General features: G+C 45.3%; 1 long non-coding RNA gene across 1 annotated transcript; it reads left to right on the forward strand.

The window, feature by feature from the left end:
* Positions 1 to 24058, forward strand: LOC135056103 (uncharacterized). The gene is made up of 2 exons (XR_010243891.1): positions 1 to 561; positions 22756 to 24058. It is a non-coding gene; the product is annotated as an uncharacterized LOC135056103 (long non-coding RNA).
* Positions 24059 to 24275: the final 217 nt, after the last annotated feature.

The following is a 24275-nucleotide window of genomic DNA, read 5'->3' on the forward strand; positions in this document are numbered from 1 at the left end:
GCTGTCCGTATGTACAGATAGAAGCTCTGTCTCTACTGGTGTTATTCTTAGTGCGGCCGCCAGAGTGCGCTGTGCCCCTTCCCTGTTCCTGGCTGAATGCATGCAGGGACTTGTGATTGGAACGGAGTGAGTACAGAAGGAGCTACGGACAGACACGCTAGTCTGCAGCATGATAAATATATATGGTGGGGAGAGAGAGAACTGCAGGAGATCCCACAATCCCCAACACATGATTCTCTGAGAGGGAGGCTGAGCAGCCCTGTTATTGCTGCTGCTGAGTCAGTATGGGGAAGGGGGTGTGGTGGGGCTGGAAGTGCCTCCGCATTCAGCATTTGCACCAGCACAGGGGCCACTGGCGAGAGATAAACTTTCTAGGATCTGCCCCGCCTCCTGCAAGAGCCCAGCAGCAGCGGCGGCGAGCCGAGACCCCCAGGACCTGCCTGCAAACATATGGAGAGACCTCAGGGGAGCCCCCGATAAAGCTGCCTTCTGGGAGTCAGCTGAATCCGTACCCCAGTCCATGGCCGGGGAGATCCAATATGGAAATGGATAATGTACTGTGTAAGTACTTACTGGATTCTAGCACTCAAGAGGTTAACTCTTAAGTTCCTTAACTCAGTACTATTAAACACACAGGTCAGGTATTGGTGCTATGTTTTACCACAAGCGCTGACACTTCAAGTTTTTCCTAATATTAAGTTCCCATAATTCTAATTAGATTTTAAAAGCAAAAGCTGGAATATGCTGCTGAAACCTGCAATAGGAGGTGTGGTACGGGAGCCTTGGTGGTTGGGGATGTTAGCCTTAAAGCAGCACAAAAAGAAATTATAAAAAATTGCTTATGTTTATCCAGGTCATGGCGTTGGGAAGATCTCTCTGAACAGAGGAAGAACCAGGCTTTGGTCTTCGGTGTCAGGACATGGTAGAACCTTAGTGCCTGTGTTTAGGAACCCTGATGATTAAATGTGAGGAGTATGATATTAACAATACATTCTAGAATAGAGACAAGGAATAAACTGTGTATAGGTCTCATGAGTAAGAAAAGAATGTATCCGAAAAAGATTCTTTAGCCACTATCATGTTATCCAGTTGGTTTTACATCTGGCTGAATATCTGAGACATTGGTTTATCTGCAGTTTGTTGGTGAGAATGAGGATGCTCTTCTATTCCGTACTGTGACTTAAATTTGGCTCCAAAGACTTGTGGTTCCAGCGACATTTAATATCCATGCTTGCCGTTTCCAGGGAACATGTGGTGCCCTCTGTGGAGGCAGAGAGTTTGGAGCTGGGTCTTTGCGGGCGAGGTGCGTGCCATTTCCAACTGGCCTACAAAGTCCCAGTTCTGACCTTTCCTAATCAGCAATCCTGACTTCCTAACACCTCAGCATGGCATGTCCTCAGTCCTGACTCTGTGGATGAGAGTAGTAAGTAAAATTCTAGCACACAGGTGCTTATTGATCAATATTTTCCTGACCTCGCGTCAAGTAGAATTTTTTTTTTTTCACTCTGGCAAACGAAAAAATAATACCCCCTCTTGTTTAATAATAAAATATTCCAAGTGCAGCCGTTGATGCTGTGTTGCCCCTATAATACCAGTCTGCAGCACCCCTTGGCTATTGTTATTAGTGACAGTGTTAACTCTTTGATATATAGAGACAGAAAAAAAACCTTACTGCTAACAACATTCCACAAAGCTATTTAGTTTCAATAACCGCAGCAAAACTTCCATCACAGTTAGCTACCAGGCATTTACACATATTGCTTGCCGAACACCCCTTGCCAACCCAAAAAGTATAAAAAATAATTCCTAATATTTTTTTTTTTTTTCCATAAGTAGATCTATTTTTTTTTTTTTTTTTTAATTGAAACTATAAGCCACAAACTTGGGCGTCTCGCATAGCTGCCACACAGCAGTGTTATTCTGTTCTTAATTTCCATTTGCAATAACACAGTCTCACTTTCTGCTATACTATTCTGGGCTGTCTCTGCCCTGGCCCTATTCGGTGGATTGTGTTACGGTTTCCTAGTGTGGAAATAGCAGTAACACATTTTAGCTAATGAATTTTATGTCTGATTTGTTGCCTTTGATTTTCAGCCTAGTGTTAACTTGAGAAGCTTAAGCGTCATTGCTCAGGCCATGGTAATTTCTTGTGTAATTTATTCTCTACAAATATCTTGTTTAATGTTTGCTTGAAGCCTGATCCTGCAGAACTTTCCCTGTGACATTTTGGCACAGTTGCTATGGGTTTGATCTCAATTAAAATATTGTATCTTCTTAGGTGCATAGTGATTTTGGTGTCATTGTGGCTGTACTCCTGTATAAGTAGGTGAATTATCTGATTGACTTACACAGTTCAGAACATGTTCAGTTTGGTACACTTCATATGCACAATTTGTGCTAGGATTGCTAAAAATGATGGGGCCAGATTCAATTAACCTTCTGCTAACGCTGGTAAGGCTTCTGTCTCAGAGCTGGCTTCTGCTTGTAGCCTATGGAGGTTATGGGGGTCATTCCGAGTTGATCGTAGCTGTGCTAAATTTAGCTACGATCACTCACACTGACATGCGGGGGGACGCCTAGCACAGGGCTAGTCCGCCCCACATGTCAGTGCCGCCCCCCCCCCCCCCGCAGAAGTGCAAAGGCATCGCACAGTGGCGATGCCTTTGCACTTCCAGAGTAGCTACCGACCAACGCAGTTTTAGCATGCTGGCCGGGAGCTGCTCGTCGCACCCTGGCCCGCAGCGGCTGCATGTGACATCACGTAGCCGCCGCGGACCGCCCACCCCCCAACGGTTCGGCACGCCTGCGTTGGCCGGACCGCTACCCCTAAACTGCGGCTTATTGCCGATGTCCAGCCCCCTCCCGCCCAGCGACTGCCTCTGTCTCAAAGGCGATCGCTAGGCAACGACTGCTGCCATGCGCTGGCGCACTGCGGCGCCGGCGCATGCTCACTTCCGACCCGATCGCTACGCTGCAAGAAACTGCAGCGAGTGATCGGGTCAGAATGATGCCCTATGTGCGTAACATAATTGAACCTGGGGGGTAATTCAGAGTTGATCGCAGCAGTAAATTTATTAGCAGTTGGGCAAAACCATGTGCACTGCAGGTTGAGCAGATATAACATGTGCAGAGAGAGTTAGATTTGGGTGGGTTATTTTGTTTCTGTGCAGGGTAAATACTGGCTGCTTTATTTTTACACTGCAATTTAGATTTCAGATTGAACACACCCCACCTAAATCTAACTCTCTGCACATGTTATATCTGCAAAACCCCTCGTGGAGTGCACATGGTTTTGCCCATCTGCTAACAAATTTGCTGCTGCGATCAACTCGGAATTACCCCTCTGGTCCCAAGGGTTTTTAGTGAAACTCGGATTTGACCAACAGATCTCCTTGTCCTGATTTTTCTGTGATTTGGGGTATTTTTATTTCTCTAATGTCCTAGTGGATGCTGGGGACTCCGTAAGGACCATGGGGAATAGACGGGCTCTGCAGGAGACATGGGCACTTTAAGAAAGAATTTAGGTTCTGGTGTGCTCTGGCTCCTCCCTCTATGCCCCTCCTCCAGACCTCAGTTTGATACTGTGCCCAGACAAGCTGGGTGCTTTTCAGTGAGCTCTCCTGAGTTTGCTGAGAGAAAGTATTTTGTTAGGTTTTTTATTTTCAGGGAGCTCTGCTGGCAACAGACTCCCTGCATCGTGGGACTGAGGGGAGAGAAGCAGCCCTACTCTCTGAAGCTAGGTCCTGCTTCTTAGGCTACTGGACACCATTAGCTCCAGAGGGATCGTACGCAGGATCTCGCCCTCGCCGTCCGATCCCAGAGCCGTGCCGCCGTCCCCCTCGCAGAGCCGGAAGACAGAAGCCGGGTGAGTATGAGAAGCAAGAAGACTTCAAATCGGCGGCAGAAGACTCTGTTCTTTACTGAGGTAACGCACAGCACTGCAGCTGTGCGCCATTGCTCCCACACACCTCACATACTCCGGTCACTGTAAGGGTGCAGGGCGCAGGGGGGGGGGGGGGGCGCCCTGGGCAGCATTTGGACCTCTTTTTGGCAAAAGTAAGCATATATACAGTTGGGCACTGTATATATGTATGAGCCCCCGCCAAGAAAATGTATATTTAAGCGGGACAGAAGCCCGCCGTCGAGGGGGCGGGGCTTCTTCCTCAGCACTCACCAACGCCATTTTTTCTCCACAGCTCCGCTGAGAGGAAGCTCCCCAGGCTCTCCCCTGAAGATACACGGTAGAAGAGGGTAAAAAGAGAGGGGGGGCACATAATTAGGCGCAAATATCAATATAAACAGCAGCTACTGGGTTAACATTAAGTTACTATGTTATTCCTGGGTTTATAGCGCTGGGGTGTGTGCTGGCATACTCTCTCTCTGTCTCTCCAAAGGGCCTTGTGGGGGAACTGTTTTAAAAAAGGGCATTCCCTGTGTGTGTGGTGTGTCGGTACGCTTGTGTCGACATGTTTGACGAGGAAGGCTATGTGGAAGCAGAGCGGAAGCAAATGAATGTGGAGTCTCCGCCGACGGCGCCGACACCTGATTGGATGGATATGTGGAAGGTTTTAAATGATAATGTTAATTCCTTGCATAAAAGGTTAGAAAAAGCTGAAGCCTCAGGACAGTCAGGGTCTCAACCCGTGCCTGATCCTATGTCGCAGAGGCCGTCAGGGTCTCAGAAGCGCCCACTATCCCAAATTGTTGACACAGATACCGACATGGATTCTGACCCCAGTGTCGATTACGATGATGCAAAGTTACAGCCTAAATTGGCTAAATCCATACGTTATATGATTGTAGCAATTAAGGATGTGTTGCACATCTCAGAGGAAACCCCAGTCCCTGACAAGAGGGTACATATGTATGGGGAAAAGAAGCCGGAGGTAACCTCTCCCCCCTCACACGAACTAAATGAGTTATGTGAAAAGACTTGGGAATCTCCAGATAAAAAACTGCAGATCTCCAAAAGAATTCTTATGGCGTATCCTTTCCCGCCAACGGACAGGTTACGCTGGGAATCCTCCCCTAAGGTGGACAAAGCTTTAACACGCTTATCCAAGAAGGTAGCCCTGCCGTCACAGGATACGGCTGCCCTAAAAGATGCTGCGGATCGCAAACAGGAGGTTACCCTGAAGTCCATTTATACGCATTCGGGTACCTTGCTGAGGCCGGCGATCGCGTCGGCCTGGGTGTGTAGTGCTGTAGCAGCATGGACGGATACCTTATCTGAGGAATATGATACCTTAGACAAGGATACTGTATTGTTGACCTTGGGGCATATTAAAGACGCTGTCCTATATATGAGAGATGCTCAAAGAGACATTAGTCTACTGGGTTCTAGAATAAATGCTATGTCGATTTCTGCCAGAAGGGTCCTGTGGACTCGGCAATGGACAGGTGATGCCGACTCAAAAAGGCATATGGAGGTTTTACCTTACAAGGGTGAGGAATTTTTGGGGGAGGGTCTCTCGGACCTGGTCTCCACAGCTACTGCTGGAAAGTCAAATTTTTTGCCATATGTTTCCTCACAGCCTAAGAGAGCACCGTATTATCAAATGCAGTCCTTTCGATCACAGAAAAACAAGAAAGTCCGAGGTGCGTCCTTTCTTGCCAGAGGAAAGAAGCTGAACAACACAGCTAGTTCCCAGGAACAGAAGTCCTCCCCGGCTTCCACAAAATCCACCGCATGACGCTGGGGCTCCACAGGCGGAGCTAGGCCCGGTGGGGGCACGTCTTCGAAATTTCAGCCACAAGTGGGTTCACTCCCATTTGGATCCCTGGGCAATATATATTGTGTCTCAGGGATACAGGCTGGAATTTGAAGAGATGCCCCCTCACCGATACCTCAAATCGGCCCTGCCAGCTTCCCCCCACGAGAGGGAGATAGTGTTAACTGCAATTCACAAATTGTATCTTCAACAGGTGGTGGACAAGGTTCCCCTCCTTCAACAAGGAAGGGGTTATTATTCGACCATGTTTGTAGTCCCGAAACCGGACGGTTCGGTCAGACCCATATTGAATTTAAAATCCCTGAACATATACCTGAAAAGGTTCAAGTTCAAGATGGAATCGCTGAGAGCGGTCATCGCAAGCCTGGAAGGGGGGGATTTTATGGTGTCTCTGGACATAAAGGATGCATACCTTCATGTCCCCATTTATCCACCTCATCAGGCGTACCTCAGATTTGTGGTACAGGATTGCCATTACCAATTTCAGACGTTGCCGTTTGGTCTCTCCACGGCTCCGAGAATATTTACCAAGGTAATGGCGGAAATGATGGTGCTCCTCCGGAAGCAAGGGGTCACAATTATCACATACTTGGACGATCTCCTCATAAAAGCGAGATCAAGACAGCAGTTGCTGATCAGCGTAGCACTTTCTCTGGAAGTGTTACGGCAACACGGATGGATTCTAAATATTCCAAAGTCGCAGTTGGTTCCTACGACTCGTCTGCCTTTCCTAGGCATGATTCTAGACACAGACCAGAAAAGGGTTTATTTCCCAATAGAGAAAGCTCAGGAACTCATGACACTGGTCAGGAACCTATTAAAACCAAAACAGGTGTCCGTGCATCACTGCACTCGAGTCCTGTGAAAGATGGTGGCATCATACGAGGCCATTCCCTTCGGCAGGTTCCATGCGAGGACCCTTCAATGGGACTTACTGGACAAGTGGTCCGGATCACATCTTCAGATGCATCGGTTAATCACCCTATCCCCCAGGGCCAGGGTGTCTCTCCTGTGATGGCTGCAGAGTGCTCACCTTCTTGAGGGCCGCAGATTCGGCATTCAGGACTGGGTCCTGGTGACCACGGATGCAAGCCTCCGAGGGTGGGGAGCAGTCACACAGGGAAGAAATTTCCAAGGTCTGTGGTCAAGTTAGGAGACTTGCCTTCACATCAACATCCTGGAACTAAGGGCCATATACAACGCCCTACGTCAAGCGGAGACCCTACTTCGCGACCAACCGGTTCCGATTCAGTCAGACAACATCACCGCAGTGGCTCATGTAAACCGACAAGGCGGCACAAGGAGCAGGGTGGCGATGGCGGAAGCCACCAGAATTCTTCGCTGGGCGGAAAATCACGTAAGCGCACTGTCAGCAGTGTTCCTCCCGGGAGTGGACAACTGGGAAGCAGACTTCCTCAGCAGACACGACCTCCACCCGGGAGAGTGGGGACTTCATCAGGAAGTCTTCGCACAGATTGCAAGTCGGTGGGAACTGCCACAGGTGGACATGATGGCATCCCGCCTCAACAAAAAACTACAGAGGTATTGCGCCAGGTCAAGAGACCCTCAGGCGATAGCTGTAGACGCCCTGGTGACACCGTGGGTGTTCCAGTAGGTCTATGTATTTCCTCCTCTTCCTCTCATACCCAAGGTGCTGAGGATAATAAGATAAAAGAGGAATGAGAACAATACTCATTGTTCCAGATTGGCCACGAAGGACTTGGTATCCAGATCTGCAAGAAATGCTCACTGAGGACCCGTGGCCTCTTCCTCTAAGACAGGACTTGTTGCAACAGGGGCCCTGTCTGTTTCAAGACTTACCGCGGCTGCGTTTGACGGCATGGCGGTTGAACGCCGGATCCTAGCAGAGAAAGGCATTCCGGATGAGTTCATTCCTACGCTGATAAAGGCTAGGAAGGACGTGACAGCTCAACATTATTACCGTATATGGCGAAAATATGTTGCTTGGTGTGAGGCCAAGAATGCCCCTACGGAGGAATTCCAGCTGGGCCGTTTCCTTCACTTCCTACAGTCAGGAGTGAATTTGGGCCTAAAATTGGGTTCCATTAAGGTCCAGATTTCGGCCCTATCCATTTTCTTTCAAAAGGAGTTGACTTCTCTACCTGAAGTTCAGACGTTCCCAAGGTGCCTCCAGTGGCACCTTGGGATCTTAACGTGGTGTTGAGTTTCCTGAAATCCCACTGGTTTGAACCACTCAAAACGGTGGAGTTGAAATATCTCACGTGGAAGGCCTTGGCTATTAGCCTTGGCTTCGGCTAGGCGTGTGTCAGAGTTGGCGGCTTTGTCGCATAAAAGCCCCTATCTGGTTTTCCATGCGGATAGAGCAGAATTGCGGACCCGTCCACAATTTCTGCCGAAAGTGGTTTCATCCTCTCATATAAACCAACCTATTGTGGTGCCTGTGGCTACTACTGACTTGGAGGATTCCGAGTTGCTTGATGTGGTCAGGGCTTTGAAGGTTATGTAGCCAGAACGGCTAGGGTCAGGAAAACAGAGTCTTTGTTTATCCTGTATGCTTCCAACAAGCTTGGTGCTCCTGCTTCAAAGCAAACTATTGCTCGCTGGATCTGTAACACGATTCAGCAGGCTCATTCTGCGGCTGGATTGCCGCTGCCAAAATCAGTTAAGGCCCATTCCACTAGGAAGGTGGGCTCTTCTTGGGCGGCTGCCCGAGGGGTCTCGGTATTACAGCTTTGCCGAGCGGCTACTTGGTCGGGTTCAAACACTTTTGCAAAGTTCTACAAGTTTGATACCCTGGCTGAGGAGGACCTTGTGTTTGCTCAATCGGTGCTGCAGAGTCATCCGCACTCTCCCGCCCGTTTGGGAGTTTTGGTATAATCCCCATGGTCCTTACGGAGTCCCCAGCATCCACTAGGACGTTAGAGAAAATTAGATTTTACTTACCGGTAAATCTATTTCTCGTAGTCCGTAGTGGATGCTGGGCGCCCGTCCCAAGTGCGGAATTCTTCTGCAATACTTGTATATAGTTATTGCTTCAATAAGGGTTATGTTATGGTTGCATTAGGGTTGACCTGATGCTCTGTTGTTGTTCATACTGTTAACTGGGTAAAGTTATCACAAGTTATACGGTGTGATTGGTGTGGCTGGTATGAATCTTGCCCTGGATTTCCAAAATCCTTTCCTTGTACTGTTAGCTCTTCTGGGCACAGTTTCTCTAACGGAGGTTTGGAGGAGGGGCATAGAGGGAGGAGCCAGAGCACACCAGAACCTAAATTCTTTCTTAAAGTGCCCATGTCTCCTGCGGAGCCCGTCTATCCCCATGGTCCTTACGGAGTTCCCAGCATCCACTACGGACTACGAGAAATAGATTTACCGGTAAGTAAAATCTTATTTTTATTACTGCACTAAAACCCTTGATATTATCAGTTTGACATGTCTTAAAATGCCTGAATTTGTGCATTTTGTAAGTAGTTGTAAAGGGTTAACCTGAACGTATGGGCACTGTATTCTCCACTATGGGGGGAGATGTAGAGCGAGTGCTGATTTATAATGGAGTTTGGAGATTTTGATATGTTTTACTTATAGAATATTATATATGGTCTTTATGTTTAAATTACATGCTCAGAATCCCAATGTAACAGCAAATAATTAAATATCAGAGTATTTAGACTGAAGTTGAGATCTTAGGCCCAGTAGTGCTAATTGTGAAATGCGATACGTACTCTCGACATAGTTCCATGGACAATTACAGCGCAAGCTGATAAATTCCACAGTCTGTCCCTGGTGCCACATTACTGACTTCCTGCATTACAGTCTTATTCTGGGAATATGTCTGTACTTGTCACACATATTGCAGCACTACTGCACCCAGTGGGCTAGTACAGAGTTGGAAGTATCATGGGCATATGTTGCTCTCGTACTTTGTGCATGAAAAAAGAAAGCATATATTTGCCCATATGCAGAGTTTTAGGCAAATTGCGATACGCCCTCTCCCTATGTGCATGCCTAATTTCCAATAAGTCGTCATTATCAGCAAGCACATGTACCTGCCCTATAGCAGGTGCAAAACTTAGATATTTTCTATTACATTCAACATCGCCTGCAGTTGTGTCACATGGGGGAAAAAGATGCAGGTGCACTATCTCACACTAGCTCAACCTGTAATAACCAGAGGCATTTAGCATAATCGTGGCCAGGGCTATGAGTTTACCTGTAATAGCCAGAGGCATTTAGCATAATCCTGGCCAGGGCTATGAGCTTACCCACTGAGAGGCTACCTGGATATGGTGGGTAAGCTCATAATGCTATATTCTTTAGTAATATTCTATACAGTTAGTTGAATTAATAAAACATCTAAAGGAAACCATAAAACTAGTCCATATTTATGCAGACTTAATCAGCCAAGATGGTCATTTTTCAGTAGAATGTCAGGGTAGATAACCATTCACCATGTGTCATTGTGGTAGGTAAAACTTGTATTGTCGCATGGAAATTATCATGCTGTTGAAGTTCTCCATTGCCGCACTTGTAAGGCCTTTGGCAGGCCTGGTCTGAAAGCTGTATATTGTACGTATTGTGATCTGACCTTCAAAAATCTAGTATTTACCTGAGAAGTGTATTCCTCTAATGCATGTCCAAAAAACGGACATACGGTATATATATTATATGAAGAGTGACAGTAAAATAAAGTCTTCATTATCACCCTCATATTCAACGGTAGCTTTGTTAGAAAAAGTATTGACCCCCACTCCATTAAAGACAGCTAAAACACATACTTGGCGGCTGCTCTCAGAGAATTCCCAGGAGACCCAGGAACTTTGGGGAGAATTTGTGCAAGAGAGTAGGCCAGCCTTCCAGATCTGCTCACATTTCCAGTGAAGTAGGCAATTCCGGGGCTAGATGACATGATTTCCGTTGAATCACATCTTTGTGGCTCCAATGATGCAATTCTTAACATTAAGCATTAGGGTGCTTCACACCTTGCTATAGCTTCCACTTCCATCTGCTACACAACATATGGTGGAGGCCACACACACTACTGAGCCTCATTTTGACTTGTTTTAAGGACATTACATCAAAGTTGGATCAGCCTGTAGTGTGTTTTTCCACTTTAATTTTGAGTGTGACTCCAAATCCAGACCTCCATGGGTTAATAAATTTGATTTCCATTGATAATTTTTGTGTGATTTTGTTGTCAGCACATTCAACTATGTAAAGAACAAAGTATTTAATAAGAATATTTCATTCATTCAGATCTAGGAAGTGTTATTTTAGTGTTCTCCTTATTTTTTTGAGATATATATATATATATTTTTATATATATATATATATATATATATATATATATAGGGAATGGTTCCGCCCTAGCTCTTGCTTATAATCTTTGTTTACATTGAATAAATTTCAGGAAACCAACAATATAAAATGAGACCCGTATTCCTGTTATATATCACAAAGAGAGCTGGCGGTGCTTCCAAGAGTCATATTTACTTTTTTTTCGTTGACTTATGTGCATTTCTTTTAATGTTTTTATTGAAGCAGTGGGGATGATTCAATTGTTTTACCTCGTGGAGGGCGCAAAACGAAGCAATTCAATTGTTTAGGCGCCCAGTAGCCGCGGGGCTCACATTTTTTCTCTCTCGCAGCCTCCTGAGGTGCAAGAAAAATATATGTGGAAACTCTGCACTTTGACGCCCAAAGCACGGAGTTTAGATGGGTTTAGCGGTTTTAGGCTGCTAATCCCGCTGTGTTTGGGCAAGTAGGAGCATGGGTATCTAAACACAATTGAATTGTGACAATTGTTTGGGTATCTAAAAAGTCTTGTTTAGACGGGATTTTTAGATACCCAAAACAATTGAATGAATGTTACAATAAAGGACAAATTTTAAATCACCAGTAACCGGCAGTCAATATTCTTTATAAAGAAATTAAGTAACTGTGAATGTAATCAAATATACAATACATGAAAATGTATATAGGATACAGTACAGAGAGACTGACCCTGGAACCTCGACACCTGCCAATAAACCGCCAGCCGAATTCCCGACACTGGCCCAGTATACCCACTTGGTGGATCCATGCCACCAACTGAATGGGAACAGAACCTGTGGCGAGCAACATGGTCAAATTGAATCCAAAAATTAAAAAGAAAGAAAAACAATTAGTAACTAAATTGCTTGCCCTCTTCTTTCCCCCCTTCCATGACATCTCTTATATGGGAAAAAAGAAAGTCACAGATTCATTGTCGGGATGCCGCTGTTGGTCATGTGACTGCCGGCATCCCAACAGGCCATATTTCATACTGAACCCCTGTGGAGTATGTTAAGAAACATCTCCTTATACATTACATAAGATAATGACCGGCACACCCTCAAATGAGCTTTAAGTAAGACCTTAATTTGTAAACCTGGGATCTGTGAAACCGTAAAGCCCTTTTGGGATTTCCAGTGGTCCAGTTGAGTCGTTTGTAAGCCAATGAGATCGCCCCTTTGCTGAGTAGTGACTCTTGCTATAGCAGTGAATCAAGCAGGTTTTGCCAGTCCTTCAGGCTAAAAGAAACGCCACTGGGTGTCTAGCCAGTACTGAATATTTCGCAGTGGCCTCCTGGTACGTGAGATGCTGACAGAGCTCAGTGTCAACAAAGCAGCCAATATTAACCTCCCAGTCTCCATGTATTAAAGATATCGCGCTTGTCCCTCCTGGAAGTCAGGATTAGAAATAAGGGGGAGGTGCAAGGATTTGTGTTCATTCAAGTTGTGTCTTTGTCGCAGGGCATTTAATAGTTTTCCTGACATACTAGAGGAGTGGATTTTCCCAGATGAGGTAGAATTTTTTTTTTTTTTATCAAATGGCTGCCTTGGCTTGGGTGACAAAAATGGTATCCGGTCTTTAGTTCAACAGTGTCAAGGTCGACCGCTATTGGTCGACAGGGTCTCTAGGTCAACATGTTCTAGGTCAACAGGACAAAAGGTCGACATGAGGTTTTTTTTAAAAATATTTTTTTGAACTTTTTCATACTTTACGATCCACATGGACTACGATTGGGAACTGTAGCCTGTGCCGAGCGCAGTGGTAGCGGAGCGAGGCACTTTGCCCGAAGTATGGCGAGCGAACGCCATTGGGGTTCCCGGTCACTGTATGGTGAAAATGACACCAAAAAATAATAAAAAACTCATGTCGACCTTTTGACCTGTCGACCTAGAATCCCTGTCGACCTAAGTGTGGTTGACCTTCAATACCACACCCACAAAAATCCAGTTTTGGCCCTGACTTGGAGAAACATAGCTACAAGGTTACAACGGAACCTTGTGGCTAATTGAATTGGCTAAACCACTTGAGTTGAGATATTTGCAGATTTGGGCAGCACGTCAATGTGTAATTTCTGTGGTAGGCAGTATCATGAACAGATTTCTGTAGTACCCCTATAGTAAATAATATTGCAGGAAATGAAAGAGTATGTTGTGTTGTCAGTACCTGTTACAAACGGCAGAATATCCGATTACCTGGGGTTGACGTATATCTTGTACCTGGAGGGTGAATGGAAGAGATCACTCTGCAGACTGGATACCAGGATTATTGCTGAGTCTGGAATAACAGTACAAGTGACAGCGTGTTTATTATGCATGTTGTATGACCCTTATTAACACTATAACAGCAGGTAACGTGGGTTGTGCTTAACCCCATGTTACGTTATCATTGTGTTCACATTGCATATACACCTGCAATACTGGCCTATTGTCTGTTTCCCCCATGGTTTGCTGTTTAACAACATGCACAACACATACTGGCATTTAACCCCTTGTTACCCACCTCAGTCATACCCCTTTCACACCTCTGCTTCAACACGGGTTATTGGAGAGGGCCGGATCCACAGAGCTTAAAGGTTATGTCCTCTCCAAGCGCCAGCAGAATAGTTAACACTGCACCCATGTGCATTATAAATGACTGTGACCTGGGTCGGAGCCGCAGCGTGAACAGGGTCTATCCTGGGTCGGAGCCAGATTGGAACTGTGTTCCAAATCCTGAGTCAGAGCTGGGATTTTGGTGTGAAAGGAGTATAAACCAAAAAGTCCTGGCGTATACCCCTTTCAGACATCGGAGCTGGCAATTTGCCGGGTCTCAGCCCTGACCCTGACAAAGGGCAGGATAGTTTGCACTAGGCGGAATTTCACTCTGTCTGGGCGGCGACTATCCGATCTCAAAACTCTGCAAATTCGCAGCGGAGCGATCAGGTCTGAATTAGGCCTCACATCTCCTGTAACCCTGGTAGCCCACAAAATTTTAACTCTTGTTAGCCTGGTAATACATACCATCCATTAATTTGTAATAAATGTTTTAGATTAACCAGTTGAATCTATTCTAATATAGTTTTAACCAGTTGATAACCTGTTCTGGAATATAACCTCTTTGCTACAGTGGATTAAGGTTTTGTATGCATACTGTCATGGCTGTGCCTAAATCCTTGATGACTGATTCAGGAGCAAATACATACCATATCTAAATCCATGCTAGGGTGTAACCGGGGTTAACACTGTATTTCCTGCATCCGTAAATCTGCTACTGCTTAACCCTCTGATTAACCCCTGGTAGCTTAATTCACATTAGGTATTTAACTTCTTGAAATCTAATTACCACTGGCAGGTGTTTAACCTTTTGTTGAATGTAACATTATAAAAATGTAACAAAAATAAGCCTGATGTGTGTGCATATAATATTATTATTATTTTCTCTAACGTCCTAGTGGATGCTGGGGACTCCGTAAGGACCATGGGGAATAGACTGGCTCCGCAGGAGACAGGGCACTTGAAGAAAGAATTAGGAATACTGGTGTGCACTGGCTCCTCCCTCTATGTCCCTCCTCCAGACCCCAGTTAGAATCTGTGCCCGGACGAGCTGGGTGCACTTTAGTGAGCTCTCCTGAGCTTGCTGATAAGAAAGTATTTTGTTAGGATTTTTTATTTTCAGAGAGATCTGCTGGCAACAGACTCTCTACGTGGGACTGAGGGGAGAGAAGCAGCCCTACTAACTGCGGATAGGTCATGCTTCTTAGGCTACTGGACACCATTAGCTCCAGAGGGATCGAACACAGGAACGCACCCTTGGTCGTCCGATCCCAGAGCCGCGCCGCCGTCCCCCTCGCAGAGCCAGAAGCCGGCGTGAGAAGCAAGAAGACTTCGAAAGCGGCGGCAGAAGACTCCAGTCTTCATATGAGGTAGCGCACAGCACTGCAGCTGTGCGCCATTGCTCCCACATTAAACCCGCACACTCCGGTCACTGTAGGGTGCAGGGCGCAGGGGGGGGCACCCTGGGCAGCAATTAAGTACCTCTTGGCATAAAAGAGCATATATACAGTTGGGCACTGTATATATGCATGAGCCCCCGCCATTATTTTACACAAAATCGCGGGACAGAAGCCCACCGCTGAGGGGGCGGGGCTTCTTCCTCAGCACTCACCAGCGCCATTTTCTCTCCACAGCTCCGCTGAGAGGAAGCTCCCCAGGCTCTCCCATGCAGAAGCACGATAGAAGAGGGTGAAAAAGAGAGGGGGGGCACATAAATTTGGCGTAAAAACAATGTATACAGCAGCTACTGGGTTAACACTACGTTACTGTGTGATTCCTGGGTCATATAGCGCTGGGGTGTGTGCTGGCATACTCTCTCTCTGTCTCTCCAAAGGGCCTTGTGGGGGAACTGTCTTCAAATAGAGCATCCCCTGTGTGTGTGGTGTGTCGGTAAGTGTGTGTCGACATGTCTGAGGTAAAAGGCTCCCCTAAGGAGGAGATGGAGCAAATATGTGTGTGAGAGGGTGTCTCCGTCGACAACGCAGACACCTGTTTGGATATGTGTAAGTGCTAAGGTCAATTTATTGCACAAAAGATTAGAGAACAGACAGGAAATCTACCCATGTCTGTCCCTATGGCGCAGAGACCTTCAGAGTCTCACAATGCTCACTATCCAAAATAATAGACACTGATATCGACACGGAGTTTGACTCCAGTGTCGACTACGATAATGCAAAGTTACAGCCAAAATGGCAGAAAAGTATTCAATATATGATTATTGTAATAAAGATGATTTGCATATCACTGATGACTCATCTGTCCCTGACACATTTTAAGGGGAAGAAAGCTGAGGTAAATTTCCCTCCTCTCCTGAGGAAAAAGAGCGGGAATCTCCAGACAAGAGACTGCAGCTTCCCACAAAGAATTCTCAGGCAGTATCCTTTCCCCACTAGGGCCAGGATGTGATGGGAATCTTCCCCTAGGGTGTCACGTTTGCCCAAAAGGTAGCCCTAGCTATTCTCAGGGATCCTGCAGATAGCGTGCACATTTTGGTACACTACTCAGACCGGCGATTGTGTCGGCATGGGTTTATAGCGCTGTGGCGGCGTGGACAGGTACCTTATCAGCAGAAATTGAGACCCTATGATGTGTGTGTGTGTGTGTGTGTGTGTGTATATATATATATATATATATATATATATATATTAAAGATGCTGTCTTAAGAGATATATATCATAAAACATGCCCAAAGAGACATGAGTATACTGGGTCCTAGAGGCAAAGCTATGTCGATTTCTGCTTGACGTATCCTGTAGAATATGCAATGGACAGATGATGCCAACTTAAGTGGCATATGGAAGGCTGAGGATTGTGTGGAGAAGGGTTCTCGGACCTGGTCTCCACAGCTATAGCTGGTAATTCTGATATTTTGCCGTATATTCCTGCACAGCCTAGGAAAGCACGTCATTATCAAATGCAGCCTTTCGAACAAAGAAACGAGAAAGTCCGAGCTGCGTCCTTTCTTGCCAGAGGCCGGGGCAGAGGAAACCAGCTGCACAACACAGCTAGTTCCCAGGAACAGAGGTCCTCCCCGGCCTCTACGAAAATCCACCGCATGTCGCTGGGGCTCCACAGGCGGAGCTAGGCCCGGTGGGGGCACACTTTCGTAAGTTCAGCCACAAGTGGGTTCACTCTCTGTTAGATCCCTGGGCAATAGATATTGTGTCTCAGGGATACAAGCTGGACTTTGAGAAGATGCCTCCTCACTGACGGCCCTGCCGGATTCCCCCCCCGAGAGGGAAACAGGGTTAACTGCAATTCACAAATTGTATCTTCAACAGGTGGTGGTCAAGGTTCCCCTCCTTCAACAAGGAGGGGGTTATTATTCGACCATGTTGTAGTCCCAAAACCAGATGGTTCGGTCAGACCCATATTGAATTTAAAATCCCTGAACATATACTTGAAAAGTTCAAGATGGAATCGCTCAGAGCGGTCATCGCAAGGGAGGGGGACTTTATGGTGTCTCTGGACATAAAGGATGCTTACCTTCGTGTCCCCGTTTATCCACCTCATCAGGAGTACCTCAGATTTGTGGTACAGGATTGTCATTACCAATTCCAGACGTTGCCGTTTGGTCTGTCCACGGCACCGAGAATATTTACCAAGGTAATGGCAGTAATGATGGTGCTCCTGCGAAAGCAAGGAGTCACAATTTTTCCATACTTGGACGATCTCCTCATGAAGGCGAGGTCCAGAGAGCAGTTGCTGATTAGTGTAGCACGCTCTCGGGAAGTGTTACAACAGCACGGCTGGATTCTGCGTATTCCAAGGTCGCAGCTGATTCTTACGACGCGTCTGCCCTTCCTGGGCATGATTCTGGACACAGACCAGAAGAAGGTTTTTCTCCCGACGGAGAAGGCTCAGGAACTCATGACACTTGTCAGAGACAAAACAGGTGTCGGTGCATCACTGCACGAGAGTCCTGGGAAAGATGGTGGCGTCATACGAGGCCATTCCCTTCGGCAGGTTCCATGCGAGGACCTTTTCAATGGGATCGGTTGGAAAAGTGGTCCGGATCGCATCTACAGATGCATCGGCTGATCACCCTGTCCCCCAGGGCCAGGGTGTCTCTTCTGTGGTGGCTGCAGAGTACTCACCTTCTCGAGGGCCGCAGGTTCGGCATTCAGGACTGGGTCCTGGTGACCACGGATGCAAGCCTCCGAGGGTGGGGGGCAGTCACTCATGGAAGAAATTTCCAGGGGCTGTGGTCAAGTCAGGAGACTTGTCTGCACATCAATATCCTGGAACTAAGGGCCGTTTACAACGGCCTGAGTCAAGCGGAGCCTCTGCTTCGCGACCAACCGGTGCTGATTCAGTCAGACAACATCACTGCAGTGGCTCATGTGAACCGCCAGGGCGGCACAAGAAGCAGGGTGGCGATGGCAGAAGCCACCAGAATTCTTTGCTGGGCGGAGAATCACGTGCAAGCACTGTCAGCAGTGTTCATTCCGGGAGTGGACAACTGGGAAGCAGACTTCCTCAGCAGGCACGACCTCCACCCGGGAGAGTGGGGACTTCATCAAGAAGTCTTCACACAGATTACAAATCGATGGGAACTGCCACAGGTGGACAGGATGGCATCCCGTCTCAACAAAAAGCTACAAAGGTATTGCGCCAGGTCAAGAGACCCTCAGGCGATAGCTGTGGACGCACTAGTGACACCGTGGGTGTTCCAGTCAGTTTATGTGTTTCCTCCTCTTCCTCTCATTCCCAAGGTGCTGAGAATCGTAAGAAAAAGAGGAGTGAGAACAATACTCATTGTTCTGAATTGGCCAAGAAGGACTTGGTATCCGGAACTGCAAGAAATGCTCACAGAGGACCCATGGCCTCTGCCTCTCAGACAGGATCTGTTGCAACAGGGGCCCTGTCGGTTCCAAGACTTACCGCGGCTGCGTTTGACGGCATGGCGGTTGAACGCCGGATCCTAGCGGAGAAAGGCATTCCGGATGAGGTTATTCCTACGCTGATAAAGGCTAGGAAGGACGTGACAGCAAAACATTATCACTGTATATGGCGAAAATATGTTGCTTGGTGTGAGGCCAGGAAGGCCCCTACAGAGGAATTCTAGCTGGGCCGTTTCCTTCACTTCCTACAGTCGGGAGTGACTATGGGCTTAAAATTAGGGTCCATTAAGGTCCAGATTTCGGCCCTATCCATTTTCTTTCAAAGGGAACTGGCTTCTCTTCCTGAAGTTCAGACGTTTGTAAAGGGAGTGCTGCATATTAAGCCCCCTTTTGTGCCACCAGTGGCATCTTGGGATCTTAACGTGGTGTTGTTGAGTTTCCTGAAATCTCACTGGTTTGAGCCACTTAAGACCGTGGAGTTAAAATATCTCACGTGGAAGGTGGTCATGCTATTGGCCTTAGCTTCGGCTAGGCGGGTGTCAGAATTGGCGGCTTTGTCATGTAAAAGCCCCTATCTGGTTTTCCATATGGACAGGGCAGAATTACGGACTCGTCCGCAATTTCTGCCGAAGGTGGTGTCATCTTTTCATTTGAACCAACCTATTGTGGTGCCTGCGGCTACTCGTGACTTGGAGGATTCCAAGTTACTAGATGTAGTCAGGGCTTTGAAGATTTATGTAGCCAGAACGGCTGGAGTCAGGAAAACTGACTCGCTGTTTATCCTGTATGCATCCAACAAGCTGGGTGCTCCTGCTTCAAAGCAGACTATTGCTCGCTGGATCGGTAACACGATTCAGCAGGCTCATTCTGCGGCTGGATTGCCGCCTCCAAAATCAGTAAAAGCCCATTCCACAAGGAAGGTGGGCTCTTCTTGGGCGGCTGCCCGAGGGGTCTCGGCATTACAGCTTTGCCGAGCAGCTACTTGGTCGGGTTCAAACACTTTTGCAAAATTCTACAAGTTTGATACCCTGGCTGAGGAGGACCTTGTATTTGCTCATTCGGTGCTGCAGAGTCATCCGCACTCTCCCGCCCGTTTGGGAGCTTTGGTATAATCCCCATGGTCCTTACGGAGTCCCCAGCATCCACTAGGACATTAGAGAAAATAAGATTTTACTTACCGGTAAATCTATTTCTCGTAGTCCGTAGTGGATGCTGGGCGCCCGTCCCAAGTGCGGACTTCTTCTGCAATACTTGTATATAGTTATTGCTTACATAAGGGTTATGTTATGGTTGCATCAGGTTGGTCTGATGCTCTGTTGTTGTTCATACTGTTAACTGGGTAAGTTTATCACGAGTTATACGGTGTGATTGGTGTGGCTGGTATGAGTCTTACCCTGGATTCCAAAATCCTTTCCTTGTACTGTCAGCTCTTCCGGGCACAGTTTCCTTAACTGAGGTCTGGAGGAGGGACATAGAGGGAGGAGCCAGTGCACACCAGTATTCCTAATTCTTTCTTAAAGTGCCCTGTTTCCTGCGGAGCCCGTCTATTCCCCATGGTCCTTACAGAGTCCCCAGCATCCACTACGGACTACGAGAAATAGATTTACCGGTAAGTAAAATCTTATTTATACTAATAATCCTTTTTTTTTTTAAACTTAGAAATAGCCAACATATTACGCATCGCTGTAGACTAATAGGGGGTCTTGAGGCAAATAAATGATATGAACAAAATTAGAAAAAATTCCCTGTCCAAATGACTCTACAGTGTAATGTGGGAAATACACTTGATGCTTAGAGGTTGTGAATACGGTATAATCTCTTAGGTAATGAAGCATGTGGCTAATTTTTAATCCTTTTAAACTATGATTAATCCCTTCTGTTTGGCAAGTAAGTGTTATCAGATAATTGTTTTCTTCTTTTGGTAAATATCCCATTTAAATAAATAAATAAATAAATAAAGGAACATTTTAGGTTTTGTTTTTTTAGAAGTAACTGAAACTATTGGCCACACTTCCAGGTTTTATACTAGTGTAGGCCATCTAGCAGAAGACTACCCTATGCTCTCTTCTTTCCTTACTTTATAATTTCACTGGGTGCAGAGGTGACACGTTCTCAAAATCTCTCCCACAGGAAAAGCAAAACATGAAACACAGACTATATTACTCATTGTTTTCTGAAGGAGTATGTAAGGGTGATTCCATTTTAAGAATGCTATTCCTTTAAACTCCAACCTGGGTATTGTTGGAGACAGTGGTGAATTTCCCATTAGGCTTGTGCCTAGGGGCGGCATACGGATGCATGTTTTGGTACTGTCAGCCTGAAATTTACCAGTAACTGCAAAATATTTCCAATCCACCCTACTGTACTATAAGCCATTATGAGTGTAAATGGGTAGGACATCCACATACTGCCCCTGTAAGTTGTATGCATAATTATAAATAAGACAAAATGTTTTTGTTTCTTTTTTCATTTTATTCTATTAAATTTACCTGAAATGAGGGCTTTTGACCAAACAATGTAAATATTAAAGTTAGGCAGAAGGGGACAGCACTTACTGCTGTGCTGTTACTGTTGCACTCTGACCCCTAAATCCGCCCCTGGTTGCAGAACCACTACAGTTTGGTGCATTGACCTGTCTGTGACCAGGAATGATGTGTATTGTGACTGTCAATGTTTCCATTTACAGTATCAGAACCAGGAGGTTTGTCTGCGATGCCTCAATGTAAGGTGTGACAAGAAGGACTCCATGACTCCAGCGGGAAGCAAGAAAAATGAAGGACTTTGAGGGGCAGCTGTGTTTACGTAAACCAGTCATAATGCCCCTAAAAATCCTTATTGTTCTTGCAATATTCAACACTCTGCAGTCAACAAGATTACTGTATTGTATTGCTTATAACATGGTCATCTGTGATTACTTGCCGCATGAAATATCATCTTATCACAAAATGAGTTTATATAGTCTAATAATTTGTCTGGATTACTATAGAAATGTCAGTAGCTCTAATTATTGCTATATGAAATAGCTTTAGCAATAATTTACAACCAGGTGACAAGTGCGTAGGTGCACGGTCCTGCATTGATCTGTTTGGGGTGATTGAAGGTGTCTGGGATCTGTCGAGAAATATTGTCCAAAAGATTTTAAGGAACAAAGAAAAGCTCTCTATTTAAGCTGCATATTGTACAATACAGCTATATACTATATTAGTTTCATAGATATTTCATGTCATAATGTGGCATTAAATAGGAAGGAATGTGGGATATGAGCCCATGGAAATGGGTGATTCTCCAGAAAGTGAACATAAAGTCCTGTGCATCAAACTCTTTTTATTTTGTTTTCCTTTTAAAACTGATTTGTTAAGAAATTGTTCTTATATGAAAACTTAATTGCTTAGTTGCGATGCTGCCTTACCCTATAACTCAAGACCCACTAAAATCTTGGTATTTTGGAGACGTATGTTGTTTGAATTTGTGTAGTTCTCCCGTGCATCACGGAGAATCGCCCAAATGGAAATGTTTTCCCATTAAAATCCCCTAGCTATTTGCTTGCCTCTACCTTCTTCTTTGGTTCATATTCAGGATAATGTTATCCCTATGGTCTGCTGTATATTGCTGGTGTATCCTTTGTATTGCCTTGCATGGCTAGAATGGTTATACAGTAGGTGCAGTTTTAGTCCATAATTATGATGCCTCCTCAAAGGTAAAAAGTGTGTGACATCTCTTATAAACTAGTTGTGTGGGTATCCCCGCCCTCATTCTGAGCCTGGCTGTAATGCCTAAGAATCTTGGCATATTGCCCCTAGCCTGTGCACCTCAATAGGACCAACATAGAATATGTTTGGCTGGGGGTTCCTGACTTTCCAATTCTCTCCACAAATAGAGGAGCAAGTGAGAATTAGGTTGACATTGTATTTCCTACTTTCCAGAGTCTGTCTGCAAAATCGTGACTGATAGGCTTATGTGTGATGTGTTGTCATCTGCTCAGAACACCATACAAGATGCAGGATGAGAAATATCACCATTTTCAGAATATATTAATTGTAAGATGGGGTATAATGTATAGTGCAATTAGGGTGAGCAAAATGTTATTTGAAGAATAAATTATTTCAGTGCGACATCAGAAAATGATTCCCTAAACCTATAGGGTCTCGCAATTGTGAATACGCGGGCTGAGTTCCTTCATTTTGCACTAGAAATACATGAGCAAATTATATATGATCCTGATGTAAAGGTTGTCTGACATGTAGCAAGAAACGCTTCTGACGCAGGTAAGAGGGTGACGTGCTCTTATGCTTCTTAATGCTTTAACTACAGTTAAAATGCAATGTATTAACTTTTTTTGTTGTTGTTTTTATGCAGAAGGTTTCTCTGTCGTCATCCTTTTCAGCTAGCAGAAAGAACCATGTCATCTGTCCACTAAGGGCCGCAAGGATATTTGTTATCTGGTCAGAGGAGGATATTCACACCCTGTGGTAGCTTAAAAACAGTGTGACTGCTTAACTGAACAATGCAAATGGTAGGGTTTTTCCTGGATCCACAAAATTGATTAGAAACAAATAATAATGTGATGTTTTTTCGGGGTTCTGACTGATAGTTCGAGAAGTTCAAAGGTCGACAATTTTTTATTTTTTTCTTACATTGTTTCCAACTTTTTCATCATCATTATCATTATTATTATTATTGTCCTTTTATTTATATGGCGCCACAAGGGATCCGCATCGCCCGTCACAGAGTACATAATCAAATGAGCAATCAAGAAAACAGCCCTTACAGTACAAGACAATATAGGACAGGTGCAGAAAACCAGGATATAGGTGCCATCAAGGGGAGTATGGAGTATACGATAGTGTAAATAAGAAAAGGAAAGGCACATGAGGAAAGAAGTCCCTGCTCTTGCGAGCTTACAATCTAAAAGACATATAGACTATGTCCACATAGACTATGATTGGTAACCTGTGTTTAGTGCATTGGTAGGGGAGCGAGGCACCTTGTCCGAAGCATGGCGACACAAAACACAAAAACCACTTTGAGACCGATATTTTTGTGTTGATCATTTCCATGTCGACCTTTTGTACCTGTCATCCTAAGGCATGTTGACCATTTTGGTGTCAACCAATTCATTGACAATCTTTTAATTCACACCCGTTTTTTTCATGCTACAAAAAAATAAGCAACTTTATCCTGAAGTATTAAATATGTATGAGGGAAATTCAATGGTTTTTACATGCCCTCTCAAGCCCAATCTCCCGTCTAAAGTGATGGCGCAATAGTCAGATTTGTGCCGCAGGAACGAATTACACGTATTGCACCCGAATGCACCGATTTTAAGATGCGTAAAGTCGCTAAACCCTTTCAAAGTACTGGGCATGCTGCTTTTGGGTGCCCGAAAGCCAGACTCTCTTTGTGGATTTCTGCTCACCACGTCAGGAGGGTAGGAGTAGAAATAATGGGCGCCAGCAGACCTCACACCTATCTGCACATACAATTTAATTGCTTCCCGTCACTTTAAACAATAGCTACGGACAGCGCAAAACAACTGAATTCCCCCCATAAAAAGCAAAATATGTTACTGTTGTCTGTATTGTATCTAATGTGATTCCAGCTGTTTTTGTTTTGTAATGCAAATTTCTTTAAAAATAAATGTAAAAAAAACTGTTTTTAATTTTGAAAACAATATTATTTCTTAAAGTTTAAAGTAATATGTTACACAGAATAGGGTACACTGTACCATAACACAAAAATAAATAAAAAAAACACTTGAAACAGAAACTATGGAAGCAGGGTACAGATCGATGAATAAAACAATAATATGCATGCAGCATATGCATAACACCAGGAGGCCCTGCGATTTAAACACAGCCTGACTGGTCATAAGGGAC

The sequence above is a fragment of the Pseudophryne corroboree genome, chromosome 3 (genome assembly GCF_028390025.1).
Source record: "Pseudophryne corroboree isolate aPseCor3 chromosome 3, aPseCor3.hap2, whole genome shotgun sequence".
Classification (NCBI taxonomy): domain Eukaryota; kingdom Metazoa; phylum Chordata; class Amphibia; order Anura; family Myobatrachidae; genus Pseudophryne; species Pseudophryne corroboree.